This window comes from Triticum aestivum, chromosome 3B (genome assembly GCF_018294505.1).
Source record: "Triticum aestivum cultivar Chinese Spring chromosome 3B, IWGSC CS RefSeq v2.1, whole genome shotgun sequence".
Taxonomy (NCBI): Eukaryota; Viridiplantae; Streptophyta; class Magnoliopsida; order Poales; family Poaceae; genus Triticum; species Triticum aestivum.
The window spans coordinates 137,879,703-137,901,955 of NC_057801.1; positions in this window are offsets into that span (position 1 = coordinate 137,879,703).

Here is a 22,253-nt window from a genome sequence, read left to right on the forward strand (position 1 = left end):
TGAATACCTCAACAATCTTTTCACAAAAGTCAGATAATATAGCCATCATACATCTTTGGAAGGTAGTAGGTGCATTATATAAACCAAAAGGCATACGTCTATAAGCATATGTTCCAAAAGGACAAGTAAAAGTGGTCTTTTCTTGATCAGGTTGAGAAACAGGTATTTGTGAAAAGCCAGAATATCCATCAAGGAAGCAAAAGTGTGTGTGCTTAGATAATCTTTCAAGAATTTGATCAATAAAAGGCAAAGGGTAATGTCGGAGTAAATGACCACGGGTACCCTAACCGGCTCCCCTGGCTCTTCAAAAAATATCGGACCGACTGAGCCCTCAAACATCCAAGACGCAGGGACGCCCTCTCTTGGCCGGCTGTCCCCCCGGCCGGCTGCTGGAAGGCGGCAAGGCTCTAAGAGCTCTCTCGAAGGGGGCCGACTCCTAGCAGCCGGCCACCAAAGTGGCCGACTCCTAGCAGGCGGCCTGACCCATACCCTCAAAGTTTGCACCCACATAACGGCGATAAGATGGGGTGTGGCTACAGTGAAGCCTGCGACCCCCGAATCCTGGAGCAAGCATGGCCACAGTGCGCCGTACGGGGCAGCCACTCCCCGTACAACGCAGCACTGTTACCATGTTGACCATGACGTCGCCCACGATAGTCTGTCAGTATGGCCTACAGGCGGCGGGCCCCTCCTGCCAGAGAGATACCAGAAGGCGGCTGGACTTGACCAGCCGGCCTGGGGGAAGGCCGGCACCCAACAGTCGGCCAGCCCCGCCCTGGAAGTTTGTGCACCATTAAGCAGATAAGATGGGGTAAGGCTATAGTGAAAGCCCGCCAGGCGGTGGCACTGTAGCCATGCTTATCCCGACAAAGCCATCATTAGCAGGAGTAAGGCTACCATAACCAGCAGCTGACAAGATCCCCGGGCTGTGGGCCAGGCCTGTCGGCCAAGAGGCTGGCAGGCGGCGGGACCCACCAGTCGGGGGGCCCCAGCGGTCAGCGGAGAAGCCGACAGACACTGACGGCCTGGACCCGCATCCAGTCGGATTACCATTGTACCCCTGGGGGGTAGGCCTATATAAACCCCCCAGGGCACCCATGCAAAGGGTTGATCTCTTAGAGTTTCACACACCACATAGAGAAAAGAGGAGAGCTAGCCTTCACTACAAGAAATATGTCAACTTGTGACCTTCACTATTGGTCACTGAAAGGTCATTGTTTTTCATTTGCGACCTTTTTGTGACCAAAAACAGAAGGTCAAAAGCTGGCGGTCATAAACTGAAATTAATGACCTTCTCTGTGAGAAGGTCGTAGACGTTTACGACCAAAATAGAAGGTCATTGAACCCATGACCTTTTGTATTGGTCACTGGCTGTCTACCCAGGCCACGTCGGATCCGACGTGGCAATCTGACATGGCAAAATTGCGACCAATTCAAAAGGTCACTGACAAGATTCAGCCCGGTCCGATTAGGTGTTTTACATGGGCTAAGCCCAATAATTCAACCTATTTGTGTTTTTTCTGTCAAGTTTTGGTCGGTTTCATGGGCCAAGCCCTACAATTCGGCCTTTTTATTTTCTGGGCATAGGCCATTTTGCATTCCGTTTCATCCAGCCTTTTGTTTTTGTTTTTCATAAATGCACAATATTCCAGTCCACTATTGTTTGGGCCATAGCCTTTTTAGAGCCCAAATATTATTCGATCCAATAGACAAACATTCAACCTTTTTCATTCACAGATTTCAATTTTACACATTTCAACAGCAAACAATCAATAATTCTCACAATTAAATGATTAAATCCAAAAATCACTCTATGAAACTCACAATAGCACATCTGCACGATCCATCAAGTGTACATAAATCAGAAACAAATACAGAGGCACCAAAACATGGTGGCAACATCAATTAAAACTATTGTGCACATCTCTAGGCTTCTTCTGATCTTCGATCATAGCAGCAGTCGCCTCGACGACATTAGATCCTGATCTACATAAATTATTAGTGAGATACAGTGGTCGCTTGCCTCGTGCTGGCGGAACTTGTTGGTCATGTTCGCTGTTATAGTCAAGCAGCAGCCTCTTGTACTCAAAGGCCTATAAAATATAATGGATAAGTTAGATTGATTACTGTAGGTGCAACACATTTTCTGGAAGAGGCATAAACATGAAATGAAATAGATGTAGTATCATCACTACATGAATGGAGCATTATACTTGGAAGGAAAAAATAGCATCTTGTCACCAAGCAAACACTACTTGACAGGAAACTGTGCATTTCATCCTTGTATCCATTAGTAGCAAGATAGCAACAATGATTCACATGGCACGAATAATTCATTATGAGGAAACATGTACAATACATAGCTTGCTGTAAGCAGGAAACACTAGTGCTCATATACCAAAATCAACGACAATACTTATGGACGATAGTAACAAGGTTAAACATCGAAGAAAGCACTTGCGAAGATATCATCATTTAGGGGCATTTACATCACCAATGTGGCAAACTGCAAAGCTGGTCAGCAGAACATATTTGTCACCAGTTACAAGCATATTCTCGTTCATGCATAACTATAGTCAGCTCTATTTCAAAAACCAGAAGCAAACCAACCACCCTTCAACATTTCTGTACTATCTAAGCCAACAAAGTTGTCAACTCAAATACTTCTAGAAATCAGTGCCCATACGCACTTATAGGTTGCAAAAACACTAGAGTTTCACCACAACAGTGCACAAACTGCAACCGATGAATAAACAAATTAAACAACATGCCACAATTTCCTCAGTGCCTACAATACCACTGTGATTCATTGACATTGCCAGGGGCAAGGGAAGCACCCAGCGAGTGTTTCTACAAAGCTAGAGAGAGGGATAGCAACAAAGCAGAGCGGACCTTGGTCGTCTTGTGCGGCAGCCTGAAGGTTGTCCACCTCCTTGTAGCCTTCTCCTCGCCATCGCTGTGGTCGTGGTCAGGCGAAGACAGAAGAGGTCGGATCTGTAGCAGGAAGCAAGCTCATCATATTCATCCTTGCCAACAATGTACATGCAGACGTCTTCGATCATGGTATACGCGATGGAGACCGACCTGGGAGAGTAATTTTGGAAACACAATGTAATGCAGTGATGGCTCACAATGATGGCTTTGGCATAGCAGAGAGCAAACTAAATAAAAATGGCTTAGTTCACGCACTTGAATAGAATAACAACTCATGTAAACATTTAATCAAAACATGATGCTTTGGTTTCGGTCAAGGTTTAATCAAATTGACACATACAAAACTGAACCAAGACCTGATTTGTTTCATCTATAGCTGCACAATTGCAAGTATCATCGAGATCTGGGAGAGGGGAAGCTCACCACGCTAGGAGAGCAGGAGGACACAACCGTCGGTCCACGCGCTGGAGGATAGGAGGCCTTGCTGCTCCACCTCCTCCGACCAAGAGAGCTCGTCGGGGACGGCCGCGTCGAGGAGGACGATGTCCAGCACACTACCGGATGGGCGGAGAATGGGGTTCAGGGGCAGTGCCTGCGTGTTAACAAACTTTAAGACAACCTCAAAAAAATCAAATGCATCGAGCATGGCACATACCCCAGCAACATGGGCTCATGTCTAATATATGAACTATTCTTCAATTATTTCTAAAGAATATATATTCTTTAACTAGTTTATCATTACATAGTGTTTCCCAATTACCATGCTCACTAATGGAGAATGAGAGAGCTAAGTCAGACTCTCTAGCCATGTACCCAGAAATAACCTATCTAGTGCACATGTACCTAGACTAAGGATCTGGAGCGGATCAAGCGGAGAGGACGGGGGAGCTCACCTCACAGCGGAGCGTGTGGTCGAAGGAGCAGGGGGCGAGGTCGGGGGTGAGGCTAAAGGGGCCGAAGACGGAGGCTGGCCGTGGCTGGTCGAAGGAGCGTGTGATCTCCGTTAGTGCAGCTTCTGGGATAATAATAGACCAAATTAACTAAGTTGAAGCTAGTAAACAGGAGAACAAGAGCATTAGATAAAGTTCCACCAATGTCCAACCATCTTTTATTTAGGATCAAATTAAGCTCCACAGAGATGTATAAATACTATATATATGAGACTATAAAGCATGCTTAAGACTGAGACCAAATTTAGAAATGAACAGTAACACAGAAGACAGAAAGTGTGCAAGATACTCTTGTCAAGTGTAACTTATGCCAGGTCTGAATTGCCATATATGCAGTAGTAATTAGAATGAGTCAAATGGAATAGGCTGCTAGCAGAGAGTAAGAGCATGCCAACATATTTGAATTAATGGCATATTAGAAGTGACAGGTGCAATGCAACTGTATCATATACATTGGCTTAAACATGGTCTCAGCATCCAGAGATCGCCTTACACAAGCAATGCATATAGCTTAGGTAGTCAGATATGCTTAGGTAATACAGTTGCCATTATTTATCTCACCGGCACATGCGCAAGAAAAACATCACGGAGGATTGATTTTGACCGACTTCCCTGTCAGTGGCAAACTTGCGGTGTGAGAGTCTCAATGCTAAACTCTGAACGTATCGAGGGCATGCCGACAGGTATTCCAGTGTACCTGCATCAAAGGAAACAATAGAGCACATGTAAGGCAACACTGGAAACAAGAAAAGGAGGAGATACGATGATGGAGATCATGATGATGGAGATCATGGTGTCATGCCGGTGACGATGATGATCATGGAGTCCCGAAGATGGAGATCAGAAGGATCAAAATGATATTGGTCATATCATGTCACTTTTTGATTGCGTGTGATGTTTATCATGTTTATGCATCTTATTTGCTTAGAACGACGGTAGTAAATAAGATGATCCCTCATAATAATTTCAAGAAAGTGTTCCCCCTAACTGTGCACCGTTGCGAAAGTTCGTTGTTTCGAAGCACCACGTGATGATCGGGTGTGATAGATTCTAACGTTCACATACAACGGGTGTAAGCCAGATTTACACACGCGAAACACTTAGGTTGACTTGACGAGCCTAGCATGTACAGACATGGCCTCGGAACACAAGAGACCGAAAGGTCAAACATGAGTCGTATAGTGGATACGATCAACATGAAGATGTTCACCGATGATGACTAGTCCGTCTCACGTGATGATCGGACACGACCTAGTTGACTCGGATCATGTATCACTTAAGATGACTAGAGGGATGTCTATCTGAGTGGGAGTTCATTAGATGAACTTAATTATCATGAACATAGTCAAAAGGTCTTTGTAAATTATGTCGTAAGCTCGCGTTTTAGTTCTACTGTTTTAGATATGTTCCTAGAGAAAATTTAGTTGAAAGTTGATAGTAGCAATTATGCGGACTGGGTCCGTAAACTGAGGATTGTCCTCATTGCTGCGTAGAAGGCTTATGTCCTTAATGCACCGCTCGGTGTGCTGAACCTCGAGCGTCGTATGTGAATGTTGCGAACATCTGACATACACGTTTTGATGACTATGTGATAGTTCAGTGGGTAATGTTAAATGGTTTAGAATTGTGGCGCCGAAGACATTTTTGAAATATCGTGGAACATATGAGATGTTTCGAGGGCTGAAATTGGGATTTCAGGCTCGTGCCCACGTCAAGAGGTATAAGACCTCTGACGAGTTTCTTAGCCTGCAAACTAAGGGAGAAAAGCTCAATCGTTGAGCTTGTGCTCAGATTGTCTAAGTACAACAATCACTTGAATCGAGTGGGAGTTAATCTTCCAGATGAGATAGTGATGTTTCTCCAAAGACATTGCCACTAAGCTACTAGAGCTTCGTGATGAACTATAACATATCAGGGATAGATATGATGATCCTTGAAATATTCACGATGTTTGACACCACGAAAGTAGAAATCAAGAAGGAGCATCAATTGTTGATGGTTAGTGAAACCACTAGTTTCAAGAAGGGCAAGGGCAAGAAGGGGTACTTCATGAAACGGCAAATCAGTTGCTGCTCCAGTGAAGAAACCCAGGGTTGAACCCAAACCCGAGACTAAGTGCTTCTGTAATAAGGGGAACGGTCACTGGAGCAGAATTACCCTAGATACTTGGTAGATAAGAAGGCAGGCAAGGTCAACAGAAGTATATTGGATATACATTGTATTAAATGTGTACTTTACTAGTACTCCTAGTAGCACCAGGGTATTAAGATATCGGTTCGGTTGCTAAGTGTTAGTAACTCGAAATAAAAGAGCTACGGAATAAACGGAGACTAGCTAAAGGTGAGATGACGATGTGTGTTGGAAGTGTTTCCAAGGTTGATGTGATCAAGCATCGTCTGCTCCGTCTACCATCGAGATTGGTGTTAAACCTAAATAATTGTTATTTGGTGTTTGCATTGAGCATAGACATGATTGGATTATGTCTATCGCAATACGGTTATTCATTTAAGGAGAATAATGGTTACTCTATGTATTTGAATAATACCTTCAATGGTCTTGCACGTAAAAGAATGGTTTATTGAATCTCGATCGTAGTGATACACATTTTCATGCCAAAAGATATAAGATAGTAATGATAGTACCACTTACTTGTGGCACTGCCATGTAAGTCATATTGGTATAAAACGCATGAAGAAGCTCCATGTTGATGGATCTTTGGACTCACTCGTTTTTGAAAAGTTTGAGACATGCAAACCATGTCTATTGGTATGTGCGCATGAAGAAACTCCATGCAGATGGATCGTTTGGACTCACTTGATTCTAAATCACTTGAGACATGCAGATCATACCACATAGGCAAGATGACTGAAAAGCCTCGTTTTAAGTAAGATGGAACAAGAAAGCAACTTGTTGGAAGTAATACATTTTGATGTGTGCAGTCCAATGAGTGCTGAGGCACGCAGTGGATATCCTTATGTTCTTACTTCACAGATGATTTGAGTAGATGCTAAGTATATTTACTTGATGAAACACAAGTCTGAATTATTGAAAGGTTCAAGTAATTTCAGAGTGAAGTTGAAGATCTTCGTGACAAGAGGATAAAATGTCTATGATATGATCATAGAGATGAGTATCTGAGTTACGTGTTTGGTACACAATTAAGACATTGTGGAAATTGTTTCACAACTAATACCGCCTGGAACACCATAGTGTGATGGTATGTCCGAACATCATAGATGCACCCTATTGGATATGGGGCATACCATGATGTCTCTTATCGAATTACCACTATCGTTTATGGGTTAGGCATTAGAGACAACCGCATTCACTTCAAATAGGGCACCACGTAATTCTGTTGAGATGACAGTGTATGAACTATGGTTTAGAGAAACCTAGGATGTCGTTTCTTGAAAGTTTGGGGCTGCGATGCTTATGTGAAAAAGTTTCATCCTGATAAGCTCGAACCCAAAGCGGATAAATACATCTTCATAGGACACCCAAAATAGTTGGGTATACCTCCTAATTCAGATCCGAAAGCAAAAGTAATTGTTTCTAGAAACGGGTCCTTTCTAGAGAAAAAGTTTCTCTTGAAAGAATTGAGTGGGAGGATGGTGGAGACTTGATGAGGTTATTGAACCATCACTTCAACCAGTGTGTAGCAGGGCACATGAAGTTGTTCCTGTGGCACCTACACCAATTGAAGTGGAAGTTGATGATACGTTACTTTTATTCTTTTTTTGCTGCTTACCCGCATGTTTAGATTATTTACTTGCCCTTTCACTTTTTCTTCGGGTGATCATGAAACTTCGAATCAAGTCACTACCAAACCTCGTAGGACGACAAGGACACGTACTGCTTCCGAGTGGTACGGTAATCCTGTCTTGGAGGTCATGTTGCTAGACAACAATGAACCTACGAGCTATGGAGAACTGATGGTGGGCCCGGATTCTGACAAATGGCTCGAGGCCATAAAATCCGAGAGAGGATCCATGTATGAAAACAAAGTATAGACTTTGGAAGAACTACTTGATAGTCTCAAGGCTGTTGGGTACAGATGGATTTTAAAAGGAAGACGGACAATGATGGTAAGTATCACCATTAAGAAAGCTCGACTTGTCGTTAAGATGTTTTCCGACAAGTTCAAGGAGTTGACTACGATGAGACTTTCTCACTCGTAGCGATGCTAAGAGTCTGTTGGAATTATATTAGCAATTACTGCATGATTTATGAAATCTTGCAGATAGGATGTCAAAACATTGTTTCCTCGACGATATCCTTGAGGAAAGGTTGTATGTGATACAACCAGAAGGTTTTGTCAATCCTGAAAGATGCTAACAAGTGTGCAAAGCTCCAGCAATCCTTCTAAGGACTGGAGTAAGCATCTCGGAGTTGGAATATACGCTTTGATGAGATGATCAAAGATTTTGGGTTTATACAAAGTTTATGAGAAACTTGTAATTCCAAAGAAGTGAGTGGGAGCACTATAGCATTTCTGATGAGTATATGTTGTTGACATATTGTTGATCGGAAATGATGTAGAATTTCTAGAAAGCATATAGGGTTATTTGAAAAGTGTTTTTCAATGGAAAACCTGGATTAAGCTACTTGAACATTGAGCATCAAGATCTATAAGGATAGATCAAAACGCTTAATAGTACTTTCAAATGAATACATACCGTGATAAGATTTTTGAAGGAGTTCAAAATAGATCAGCAAAGAAGGAGTTCTTGGCTGTTTTATATGGTGTGAGTATTGAGTAAGACTCAAGACATGACCACGGCAGAAGAGAGAGAAAGGACGAAGGTCGTCCCCTATGCTTCAGACGTAGGCTTTATAGTATGCTATGCTGTGTACCGCACCGGAAGTGTGCCTTGCCATGAGTCAGTCAAGGGGTACAAGAGTGATCCAGGAATGGATCACAGGACAGCGGTCAAACTTATCCTTAGTAACTAGTGGACTAAGGAATTTTCTCGATTATGGAGGTGGTAAAAGAGTTCGTCGTAAAGGGTTACGCCGATGCAAACTTTGACACTAATCCGGATTATTCTGAGTAGTGAACCGGATTCGTATAGTAGAACAGTTATTTGGAATAGCTCCAAATACAGTGTGATAGCTGCATCTAGGAGAAGACATAGAGATTTGCAAAGCACACAGGATATGAAAGGTTCAGATCCGTTTACTAATAACCTCTCACAAGCGAGATATGATCAAACCCCATGAGTGTCGATTCATTACAATCACATAGTGATGTGAACTAGATTATTGACTCTAGTGCAAGTGGGAGACTGTTGGAAATATGCCCTAGAGGCAATAATAAAATGGTTATTATTGTATTTCCTTATTCATGATAATTGTCTATTATTCATGCTATAATTGTATTGACCGAAAACCGCAATACATGTGTGAATACATAGACCACAACATGTCCCTAGTGAGCCTTTAGTTGACTAGCATGTTGATCAACAGATGGTCATGGTTTCCTGACCATGGACATTGGATGTCATTGATAACGGGATCACATCATTAGGAGAATGATGTGATGGACAAGACCCAATCCTAAGCTTAGCACAAGATCGTGTAGTTCGTATGCTAAAGCTTTTCTAAATGTCAAGTATCTTTTCCTTAGACCATGAGATTGTGCAACTCCTGGATTGTCGGAGTAATGGGCCACGGGTAGGCTCACCCGAGTCCTAGGATTTATCAAGACTTTGGGCCAGCTCCGCCTAGCTGGGCCCCACGCCGAAGCTCCGCCCTCTGGGGCTGGCTGGCTCAGCAGCCAGCTGCCAGAGGGCGGCCGACCCAAGACTATGATGCTCCGGGTGACCGGCTCCTGGCGGCCACCCTCCAGAGAGGGCGGTAACAGGCAGGCGGCCACCTCAAGACTACGGGGCGGCCGAGCTCCCATCAAGAGTACGAGTCAAGGCATGGCTACAGTGAAGCACGTCGCCTCCCACGCTCGAGACGGGCTTGGCTACAGTGCTCCGTACAGACGGAGATCTCCGCACGACGGAGCACTGTGCCGTATCTACCCTGACGCTGCTTCGGGCAGGCGGAGCACTATTCCCCACAATGGCCTGTCGGTACGGCCCGCCAGAGGCGGGCCATATCGGGTAGTGACCCCAAGGAAGATGTCGAAAGCTCAACCAGGCGGATTAGAGAGGGGCCAGCCTCCAAGCAGGTGGCCGTCCCTTGTCCCGAGGCGAGCATGCCATTAAGCTGATAAGACCAGGTGTGGCTACAGTGTCCTCCCACCAGGCGGCGGGACTGTAGCCACGCTAAGATGACCAAGCCCCCGTCACTGACGATACGGCTACAGTGAGCAGCCACCAACCAGTCGGCAGGGCCCACCAGGCGGCAGGCCCCAGCGGTCGGCGGAGAAGACGGAGGCTGGATACACTGACAGCCGGGCCCAGCAGCCGGCCAGATTACCATTGTACCCCTGGGGGGTAGGCCTATATAAACCCCCTAGGCCACCCATGCAAAGGGTTCCCACACCATTAGAACTAGCCACCCCCCTAGAGCAGGTGGAGAGCTAGCCTTGCCTCCATCTGCCTCTAGCACACAGCTCAAGGAGCACCATTGTATCGCTTGTGCCTTAGTGATCATGCGGAGACCCCGCAGAGCAGGACTAGGGGTGTTATCTCCTAGGAGAGCCCCGAACCTGGGTAAAGTACGCCGGCGTTCGTATCTACGCCTTATCCCGTTTCTAGGCACCGGCGACATTCTACACGCTCCCACCATGATAAGCCATCCATTGGCATATGTCGCACCCAACCCCCGACATTTGGCGCCCACCATGGGGCTAGGTGCACCGTCTCCCGGAGATCTGCTCTGGACGGGAACCCTGTTCCTTCCTGGCGAGTGAAGCCAACCCAGCACGCCCGACGGCGTCAGCCCTGACGCACTGCACGGTGCGGAGATCGCCTGCGCGGCGAGCTGCCTCGCTGACCTCGTCGGTAGATCGACCTCTTCGACGAGCCGGCCTCCGACGCGGGCACAAGATGCCCTGAGAGCCGCCTCATCAGCCTCCTCGACCAGCTCCATGTCGCCAGCGAGCCTGTTGTGGACCTGGAGTCCGTCAGCTCGACCGATCCGATGATCGTCGATTCCGACACGGCATCACTCGACGCGTTCCCCACCAATGTCTTGGTCTACGACGAGCCGCCTCCTCGTGAGTACAGTGGCGGGAGCACCGTCACGGAGGTACTCGTCATCAACAGTGAGGAGCACTCGGACGGGCGTGCTCAAGATCCCCTCGACGCCGCTCTGCGCGACCTCACATCGCCCATTCCCAAGGGCGCGTACGCTGAGGCGCTGGAGGCACACCGCCTCCAGCTTCTCGCGAGCCGACTTTCGGACGCCTATCGGCGCGAGATGGACCGGGCCGTAGGCGGCACGCCGGCTCCTGAGGGGCCTAGCCGCCTCGGCACAGTTCGGCAGCGTGGCGCGACCGTCGCCAGCATGTTCGGGGCAGAATGCCCCGTCTACGCCACGCCTGCGGAAAACATCCAGGCCGCCCAGGCGGTAACGGATGAGCTGGACAAATGCGATGGCGACGAGCATCCCCACATGACGGAGCGAGTCCAGCAGCTCCTAGACGCGGCAGCCGAGCAGCACGAGGCCGCCTGCCGCGCCGAAGTCCCACCCGGACGAAACAACAAGCCGCCCCCACTCCGAGATCATGGGGCGACCTCCCGGACCCAGACTGGTGGCGCCCGCGGAGGAAAGGGCAACGAGCCGGCTGCCAGCCGCAGTCGGACACGCCTCTCCATCGAGCAGGACAAGGACGGCCGCCCTCGTGCTGTAGAGCGGCGAGGCGACCTACCGCCTCCCCCGCCTCGTGGAGCGAGATACCGCACTCCGCCTCCTATCACGCATCCGACACTCGGCGACCACCTTGGCCGTCGAGAGGGAGTCGGAGAGAATGATGCTCGCCATCGGATCCGAGATGAGCCCTTCCCTAAGGGGTTCACCCACCCGCGAGACACGCCCAAGTACACCGGCTCCGTGAAGTGAGAGGACTGGCTGGTCGACTACTCCACGGCCGTCAGTATAGCAAACGTCAACAAGCGCGTTGCCGTGAAGTACGTACCGCTCATGCTTCAGGGCACTACCCAGACGTGGCTCAACAGCCTGAAGCCCCACAGCATCAACAGCTTGGTTGATTTCACCGAGGTCTTCATCCGCAACTTCACCAGCACCTACAAGCGGGCTCCCAAGCCCCGACAGCTCTCCTTGTGCGTCCAAGGGCCCACGGAGTCAACTTGCGACTACCTCACGCGCTGGACCGAGCTGCGCAATTCCTGCGAGGGCGTGCACGAGGTGCAGGCGATCGAGTACTTCACTGTCGGGTGCCGAGAGGGCACCCTCCTCAAGCATCGACTCCTCTGCGACGAGCCCGAGACCCTCGATGAGCTGTTGGTCATCGCCGACAAGCATGCCACGGCCGACTCTTCCCTGAAGACAGAAATCCTAGTTGATGCGTCCGGCAAGGTGGCCCCTCAGGCACCTCGGACTCCGGCTGGTGACACTAGTCGGCGACAGCAACCAGGAGATAACAAGCGGAAGGCCACCCAGCCGGCTTCCACCAGCCTGCAGGTGGCGATGGTCGAGGATCAGCAGCCAGAAGGGCAGTCGGCCCCCAAGCGGCAGAAGGGCGGCAAGACCAATTGGTTGCCTGCTTTCTCTTACGAGCAAACCTTGGATGCACCCTGCAAGTTCCATAGCGGCGTGAAGCCCTCCAACCACACCACTCGGAAGTGTCACTGGCTCACCAGAATTGCCAAGGGAGATGGACTCCTGCCTCCTCCGCCTGCCGGACCGCCACCTCCTCAGCCCCAGCAGCCGGCGGTCCGACTAGTCAGCGCCATACAAGACGAGTACCCGGAGGAGCACTGAGCCTATGTTGTGTTTACCAGCGTGGCCGATGACAAGCGCAGCAGACGGCAACAACAACAAGAAGTGCAAGCAGTGGCCTCCAGTACTCCAGAGTTCATGCATTGGTCCGAGAAGCCTATCAGTTGGAGCAGGGCCGACCACCCGGAAGTGATGCCTTCCCCCGGTTCGTATGCCCTGGTCCTAGAAGCTACCCTTGCAACAGAGAGGCGAGCAACCCGTTTTTCCAGAATCTTGATAGATGGCAGCAGCAACATCAATATCCTGTACCGTGACACGATGGAGAAGTTGGGAATCAAGCAGAAGCAGCTCATCCCCAGTCGGACTGTATTCCATGGCATAGTCCCTGGCCTTTCCTGCTCACCAATTGGCAAGACTCAGATTGATGTCCTCTTCGGAGACAAGAATCACTTCCGCCGAGAGTCAGTCTGGTTTGAAGTGGTGGACCTTGAGAGCCCCTACCATGCACTGCTAGGCCGACCTGCTCTGGCCAAATTCATGGCAGACCCCACTACGCCTACCTCAAGATGAAGATGCCGAGTACCAAGGGAATCCTGACAGTAGCCGGAGACTACAAGAAGTCGATCGATTGCGTTGCAGACAGCAGCCGGCTGGCCGAGTCCCTCGTGATTGTTGCCGAGAAGCGGCTCCTTGACCGAGTGGTGGCATTGGCAGGCAAGAAGCCGGAAATGTCACCCACCCCCCAGGAGTCGGAGGTTGAGGGCTCGTTCAAGCCGGCCAAGGAAACAAAGAAAATACCCTTGGACCTGGAGCACCCGGAGAGGTACGCTGTCATAGGCACAGGCCTTGATAGCAAATAGTAAAGCAAGCTCGTCGATTTCCTCCGTGAGAATCGAGACATCTTTGCATGGTCTCCCAAAGACATGCCAGGTGTTCCGACGGATTTCGCCGAGCACAAGCTACATGTCCGACCTGACGTCAAGCCGGTCAGGAAGCCCTTGCGCCGCCTGTTAGAAGAGAAGAGAAGAGTTGTCGGAGAAGAGATAGCCTGGGTCCTAGCAGCCGGATTCATCATGGAAGTATTCTTTCTAGAGTGGCTGGCCAACCCAGTCCTAGTGTTGAAAAAGAACAAGGAGTGGCGCATGTGCATTGACTACACTAGCCTCAACAAAGCATGCCCCAAAGATCCCTTTGCTCTGCCAAGGATTGATCAAGTAATAGACTCCACAGCCGGATGCGAGCTGTTGAGTTTCTTGGATGCATACTCTGGGTATCACCAGATAAAACTGAACCCGATCGACAGGCTGAAGACCGCCTTCATCACGCCATATGGAGCCTTCTGCTACCTGACCATGACGTTTGGCTTGAGAAACGCCGGCGCCACGTTCTAGCGTTGCATGCAGAAGTGCCTCCTGAAGCAACTCGGCAGAAATGGCCATGTATATGTGGATGATGTGGTGGTGAAGACGGAGAAGCATGGCACGCTGCTGGAAGACCTCAAGGAGACCTTTGAGAACCTGCGCCGATTCCAGATCAAGCTCAACCCGGAGAAATGTGTCTTTGGAGTACCAGCCGGCCAGCTCCTCGGTTTCCTGGTCTCAGAGCGCAGCATAGAGTGCAATCCCATGAAGATCAAGGCAATTGAGATGATGAAAGAGCCCACCTGACTGCTGGACGTACATAAATTCACCGACTGCTTAGCGTCAGTCAGCCGTTTCATCAGTCGGCTGGGCGAGAAGGCCCTTCCCCTGTACCAACTCATGAAGAAGACCACTTTTTTCGAGTGGAACGACAAGGCGGATGAAGCATTCGTCCAACTCAAGAAGATGTTGGCGACCCCGCCTGTCCTGGCGGCTCCGACTTAGAAGGAGCCCATGCTCCTCTGCATTGCAGCCACCAGTTGGGTTGTCAGCATAGTCATGGTAGTAGAGCGCAAGGAGAAGGACAAAGCATTGCCGGTCCAGAGACCGGTGTATTACTTGAGCGAAGTATTGTCCGCCTCCAAGAAAAACTACCCCCACTACCAGAAGATGTGTTACGGCGTGCACTTTGCCGCCAAGAAGCTGAAGCCCTACTTTCAAGAACACCCAATAACCGTTGTCTGCACATCTCCACTTGCTGAGATCATTGGGAGCCGAGATGCTTCTGGCCGAGTGGCCAAGTGGGCTATTGATCTGGCCCCTTACACCATCTACTACCAGCCTCGCACCGCCATCAAATCACAAGTGTTGGCCGACTTCCTCGTCGATTGGGCCGAGACCCAATATTTGCCGCCTGCACCAGACTCCACTCATTGGCGGATGCATTTCGATGGTTCAAAAATGCGCACTAGCCTGGGAGCCGGCGTCGTCCTCACCTCTCCCAAAGGCGACAAGCTCAAATACGTGTTGCAAGTCCACTTCGCCGCCTCCAACAACGTAGCAGAATATGAGGCACTCATACACGGGCTCCGGCTTGCCAAGGAACTCGGCATTCGCCGGATCCTGTGTTATGGTGACTCCGACTTGGTGGTCCAGCAGTCGTCAGGCGACTGGGACGCCAAGGATGCAAACATGGCAAGCTACCATTTCCTCGTGCAGCAACTCAGCGGATACTTTGATGGGTGCGAGTTCCTTCACGTGCCAAGAAATGACAACGAGCAAGCAGATGCTCTGGCACGGATTGGCTCCACCCGACAAGCAATACCAGCCGGCGTCGCCCTATGCCGCCTTCTGAAGCCGTCTGTCAAGCCGTCTCCTGATTCAGACTCCATCTTTGTGCCGCCCCCCTGAAGCAGTCGGATCCGACTTGGCGATCCTAGAGGCCGGCACGGGGATTTCAACAGGCGGCCCGGGGACTGCTATAGCCGTGCCCGGCCCAGGGACTTCAAAACCCGGCCCGGGGACTTCAGCAGTCGGCCCGGGGACTTCTCCAACACAATAGGCGGAAGCAGCTGCCAACCCGCCGCCTCCCAACCCAGCCGCCCTCATTCAAGTTGCAGTAGTCGCAGTCAAAGAAATTGCGGCGCCCTCATGGGCCCAGCCAATCCTCAAGTTCTTGGTGAATAAAGAGCTGCCAACTGATGAAGTCTCAGCCCGACAAGTGCAGAGGCGAGCTACAGCTTACACCATAGTCAATAGAGAGCTGGTGGGACGAAGCGTAACAGGGGTTTATCAGCGGTGTGTGGAGTCGGACCAAGGCCAAGCAATACTCAGAGATATCCACCAGGGTGAGTGCGGCCACCACGCGGCTTCAAGATCACTTGTGGCCAAGGCTTTCCGCCACGGGTTCTTCTGGACGACCACCCTGGAAGAGGCCAAAGAGCTAGTTCAGAAGTGTCAAGGGCACCAGAGGTTCCGCTCCGAGCCACACCTGCCGGCTTCTGCACTTAAGACCATTCCCATAGCCTGGCCCTTTGCTGTATGGTGACTGGATATGGTAGGACCATTCAAGACGGCCCACGGTGGCATGACTCACTTGCTTGTTGGTGTGGACAAGTTTACCAAGTGGATAGAGGCAAAACCAATCAAGAAGCTAAATGGGCCGACTGCCGTGACTTTCATCGCCGACATCAACACGCGATACGGCATCCAACATAGCATCATCACCGACAATGGCACCAACTTCGCCAAGGGAGCCTTGCCTCGTTTCTGTGCAACATAGGGGATCCGCCTGGACTTAGCGTCCGTTGCCCACCCACAGTCAAACGGCCAAGTGGAGCGTGCAAACGGCCTCATTTTGTCCGACCTCAAGCCCCGACTGGTCGAGCCTCTGGAGCGTTCGGCCGGCTGCTGGCTCGATGAGCTGCCAACCGTCCTCTGGAGCCTACGCACAACTCCAAACAAGTCAACATGCTTCACGCCCTTCTTCCTCGTCTACGGTGCCGAAGCCGTCATCCCGACGGATATTGAGTTCGACTCCCCAAGAGTCACCATGTACACCGAGGCGGACGCCAAGGAGGCACGAGAAGACGGCGTCGACTTGCTGGAGGAAGGCCGACTGTTGGCACTCAGCCGGCCGGCCATCTACCAGCAGAGTCTGCGCCGATACTACAACCGCAAGGTGAAGCCTAGGTCCTTCCTAGACGGAGACCTTGTGCTCCGTCTGATCCAGCGAACAGCCGGACAGCACAAGCTCTCGGCACCTTGGTAAGGCCCTTTTATCATCAGTAAGGTGTTGGGCAACGATGCCTACTATCTGATCGATGCCCAGAAGCCCAGAGCGCGCAAGAGGGATGATTCAGGCAAAGAGACGGAGAGGCCATGGAATGCAAACCTCCTCCAAAGGTTTTACAGTTGAAAGCAGTATGTATCATGTTGCCTTTTGTACTATGTATAAAGACTCCGGGTCCCCCGAGAAGAGCTCCCGGACTGCCCTCTTTTATCTATATGATAAGTATCATGCCCATAAGAATGTATAGTCTATCTTTTCCGCCTGGCACCGGGTTCGACCAGTCGGCCCGGAGCCTCGCCGCCTTCTACAATATGCCGCCTCCTACAGCCGGACAAGTAGTGTGACGGCACCAAAAACTTCCTTTGTCAGAAGCCACAGCTCGCAGAGCGACTGCATGGCGGGCAAAGGTTGCAAAGAGGTGCCCCACACGAAAGAACGACTAAGGAAGAAAACACATATAGTAGAGGGCGGCATCGCACCTAGCCGTCTGGCTGCTTGGCAGCCAGACGGCCGGCCTCCACCTCTATCACCAAAAAACTCCGAATTGCTAAGTCCTAGCCCCCCTCACAAACGGCTAGAGCGCTCAAATCAGCCACGGTCCGCAGAGCGGCCGCCCGGCTGGTGAAAGCAAAGCCAAAGGGTTGGCGGCAAAGGATAAAAGCCAAGGAGAAAAAGGGAAAAAGACTGGAGGTCAGCACAGCAAACATAAGCAATGATAAATATTTACATGGATAAAGGCATCTGGCCAACATTCAAACAAAGTTTTGATATACACCCCGAGGGTGGAATTGCGCGAATTTAACAAAGTGTTCAGAAAGGCAAGCACAAAGCAGATAAAATTCTAAGGAGCAGCAGAAGACTCCGGCTGGGTGGTGCCGGTTGGCGCAACGGAAGACTCCGGCTGGGCGGTGCCGTTTGCCGCAACGGAAGACTCCGGCCGTGCGGTGCCGGCTGGCGCGGCACAAGAATCCGGCTGGACGGTGCCAGATGGCATGGCCAAGGACTCCGGCTGGACGCTGGAGTCGGCTGCACCACCTGGCGCAGTAGGCAGCTCCGTCTGAACAGAGGGATCGCCAATAGCAGGCGGGACGGCGGAGGACCAGAGGATGGAGTCGGCGATGTCCGTCGGAGGAACGGGTGGCTGGTTGACACGTCTCCAACATATCTATAACTTTTGATTGCTCCATGCTACTTTATCCACTATTTTGGACTATATTGGGCTTTATTATCCACTTTTATATTACTTTTGGGACTAACCTATTAACCGAAGGCCCAGCCCAGAATTGCTGTTTTTTTGCCTTTTTCAGTATTTCGAAGAAATAGAATATCAAACGGAGTCCAAACGGAATGAAACCTTCGAGATCGTGATTTTCCAACCGAACGTGATCCAGGAGACTTGGACCCTACTCCAAGCAGTGCCAGAGGCGGTCACGAGGGTGGAGGGCGCGCCCCCCTACCTCATGGGCCCCTCGGAGCTCCACCGACATACTCCTTCCTCCTATATATACCTACGTATCCCCGAGCAATCAGAACAGGAGCCAAAAACCTAATTCCACCGCCGCAACCTTCTGTATCCATGAGATCCCATCTTGGGGCCTGTTTCGGAGCTCCGCCGGAGGGGGCATCCACCACGGAGGGCTTCTACATCATCACCATAGCCCCTCCAATGAAGTGTGAGTAGTTTACTTCAGACCTTCGGGTCCATAGCTAGTAGCTAGATGGCTTCTTCTCTCTTTTTAGATCTCAGTACAATGTTCTCCCCCTCTCTCGTGGAGATCTATTCGATGTAATCTTCTTTTTGTGGTGTGTTTGTTGAGACCGATGAATTCTGGGTTTATGATCCAGTATTATCTATGGAAATATTTGATTCTTATCTGAATTCTTTTATGTATGATTAAGTTATCTTTGCAAGTCTCTTCGAATTATCTTTTTTGGTTTGGGCAACTAGATTGGTAGTTCTTGCAATGGGAGAAGTGCTTAGCTTTGGGTTCAATCTTGCGGTGTCCTTACTCAGTGACAGAAAGAGTTGCAAGGCACGTATTGTATTGTTGCCATCGAGGATAATAAGATGGGGTTTTTATCATATTGCATGAATTTATCCCTCTACATCATGTCATCTTGCTTACAGCGTTACTCTGTTTTTACTTAATACTCTAGATGCATGCTAGATAGCGGTCGATGAGTGGAGTAATAGTAGTAGATGCAGAATCGTTTCGATCTACTTGTTTTGGACGTGATGCCTATATACATGATCATCGCCTAGATATACTCATAACTATGCTCAATTCTGTCAATTGCTCAACAGTAATTTGTTCACCCATCGTAGAATACTTATGCTCTTGAGAGAAGCCACTAGTGAAACCTATGGCCCCCGGGTCTATTCTCATCATATCAATCTATATCACTTTATTTACTTGCTTTATTTTACTTTACCTTTTACTTTTTACTTTGCATCTATCTATCAAAAATACCAAAAATATTATCTCTATCAGATCTCACTCTCGTAAGTGACCGTGAAGGGATTGACAACCCCTAAGCGTTGGTCGCGAGTTGCTATCGTTTTGTGTAGGTATGAGGGACTTGTGTGTGGTCTCCTACTGGATTGATACCTTGGTTCTCAAAAACTGAGGGAAATACTTACGCTACTTTACTGCATCATCCTCTCCTCTTCGGGAAAATCCAAGCAGTGCTCAAGAGGTAGCAAGAAGAATTTCTGGCACCGTTGCCGGGGAGGCTCACGCAAGCAAGTCAACCATACCAAGTATCCATCGCAATCCCTATCTCTCGCATTACATTATTTGCCATTTGCCTCTCGTTTTCCTCGCCCCCACATCACCCTTGCCGTTTTATTTGCCCTCTCTTTCCCAATCTCCTCCTCTCTTTCTGTTTGCCTTTTTTCCCGTTACCATGGCCGAATAAAAAAGAACTAAGGGATTTCTCCCGAGTTCTAGTGCCTTGGATAACCCCTCTATCTTTTCTAAGCTCATAAACAATGATGCTACGGAAAGACCCACCGGGATCACCAATGAGAATTTAGATGATTTTGATGATGATGACTCCGGAATCTTTCGCTATTTACTTGATGAATCTTTAAAATATGCTTGGGATAGGTTATTAAGGATTCGGGCTAGTTATGTGCCACAATATCAAATTGAGGTTTACTTAAAAAGTTTCTATGTTGGCTTGCCTGCTTCTTTCAAACAAGTTCTAGATTCTATTTTTGAAGTAGGTTTCCTTGAAGGGGATGCTATAGATACCTACGAAAAAATGAAAACCATATTTGGGCACCCTTTAAATGATAAAGTTGAATCAACTAGCCTCTTGTGCTTTTATCAAAATGAAATTATCAAAGAAATAAAGTCTAGCTTAGATGCAAATTTCCGTAACGTGCTTAATCTTACTTCATCCATTAATGGCAATGTTCTTACCTGAATAGAAGGATGAGTGCCATGGAAAGGAGACCCTCTCTTGCCACTTATGGATTGCCTACCAAAGATGGCAATACCTAGATCTATCCTTGCTTTTATGCCTAGCTAGGGGCGTTAAACGATAGCGCTTGTTGGGAGGCAACCCAGTTTTTTTTGTTTTTTTGTTTTTGCTTCCGTTTAGGAATAAATAATCCATCTACCTTCTGTTTGGATGTGGTTTTATGTTTTAGTTAGTGTTTGTGCCAAGTAGGACCTATAGGATAACCTTCGATGATAGTTGATTTGATTCTGCTGAAAAACAGAAACTTTGCGCTCACGAGAAAAAATTCAATAAATCACAGAAACGTGATTTTGCATTGATTCTTTTTTGCTTATGATCAATAAACAAATTGTCCAGGACTTCCTATTTTGGTAGAATTTTTTAGAGTTACAGAAGTTTGCGTTAGTTACAGATTGCTACAGACTGTTCTGTTTTTGACAGATTCTGTTTTTCGTGTGTTGTTTGCTTATTTTGATGAATCTATGGCTAGTAAATTAGTTTATAAACCATAGAGAAGTTGGAATACAGTAGGTTTAACACCAATATAAATAAAGAATGAGTTCATTACAGTACCTTGAAGTAGTCTTTTGTTTTCTTTCTCTAACGGAGCTCACAAGATTTCTGTTGAGTTTTGTGTTGTGAAGTTTTCAAGTTTTGGGTGAATTCTTTTGATGGATTATGGAACAAGGAGTGGCAAGAGCCTAAGCTTGGGGATGCCCATGGAACCCCCAAGATAATCCAAGGACACCAAGAAGTCAAAGCTTGGGGATGCCCCGGAAGGCATCCCCTCTTTCGTCCACTTCCATCGGTAATTTACTTGGAGCTATATTTTTATTCACCAACATGATATGTGTTTTGCTTGGAGCGTCTTGTATCATTTGTGTATTTGCTTGTTAGTTTACCACAATTATACTTGCTGTACACACTTTTTGAGAGAGCCATACATGAATTGGAATTTGTTAGAATACTCTATGTGCTTCACTTATATCTTTTGAGCTTGATAGTTTTGCTCAATGTGCTTCACTTATATCTTTTGAGCGTGATAATTTTTGCTCTAGTACTTCACTTAGATCTTTTAGAGCATGGTGGTGGATTTGTTTTAAAGAAATTATTTGATCTCTCATGCTTCACTTAGATTATTTTGAGAGTCGTTAATAGCATGGTAATTTGCTTAATGTTAATATACTTGGTGTTCAAGATATGTGAAACTTTCTTTTGAGTGAATTGAATACTAAGATAAGTTTGATGCTTGATAATTGTTTTGAGATATGGAGGTGATAATATCAAAGTCGTGCTAGTTGGGTGATTATGAAATTGAGAAATACTTGTGTGAAGTTTGCAAGTCCCGTAGCATGCATGTATGGTTAAAGTTATGTAACAAATTTGAAACATGAAGTGTACCTGGCTTGTGCATCCTTATGAGTGGCGGTCGGGGACGAGCGATGGTCTTTTCCTACCAATATATCCCCCTAGGAGCATGCGCGTAATACTTGTTTTTTGATGACTTCTAAATTTTTTCAATAAGTATATGAATTCTTTTGACTAATGTTGAGTCCATGGATTATACGCACTCTCACCTTTCCACCTTTGCTAGTCTCTTCGGTACCGTGCATTGCCCTTTCTCACCTTGAGAGTTGGTGCAAACTTCGCCGGTGCATCCAAATCCCGTGATACGATACGCTCTATCACACATAAACCTCCTTATATCTTCCTCAAAACAGCCACCATACCTACCTATTATGGCATTTCCATAGCCATTCCGAGATATATTGCCATGCAACTTCCATCATCATCATCATGACATACATTACTTTTGTCATATTGCCATTGCATGATCATGTAGTTGTCATCGTATTTGTGGCAAAGCCACCATGCATTATTTTTCATACATGT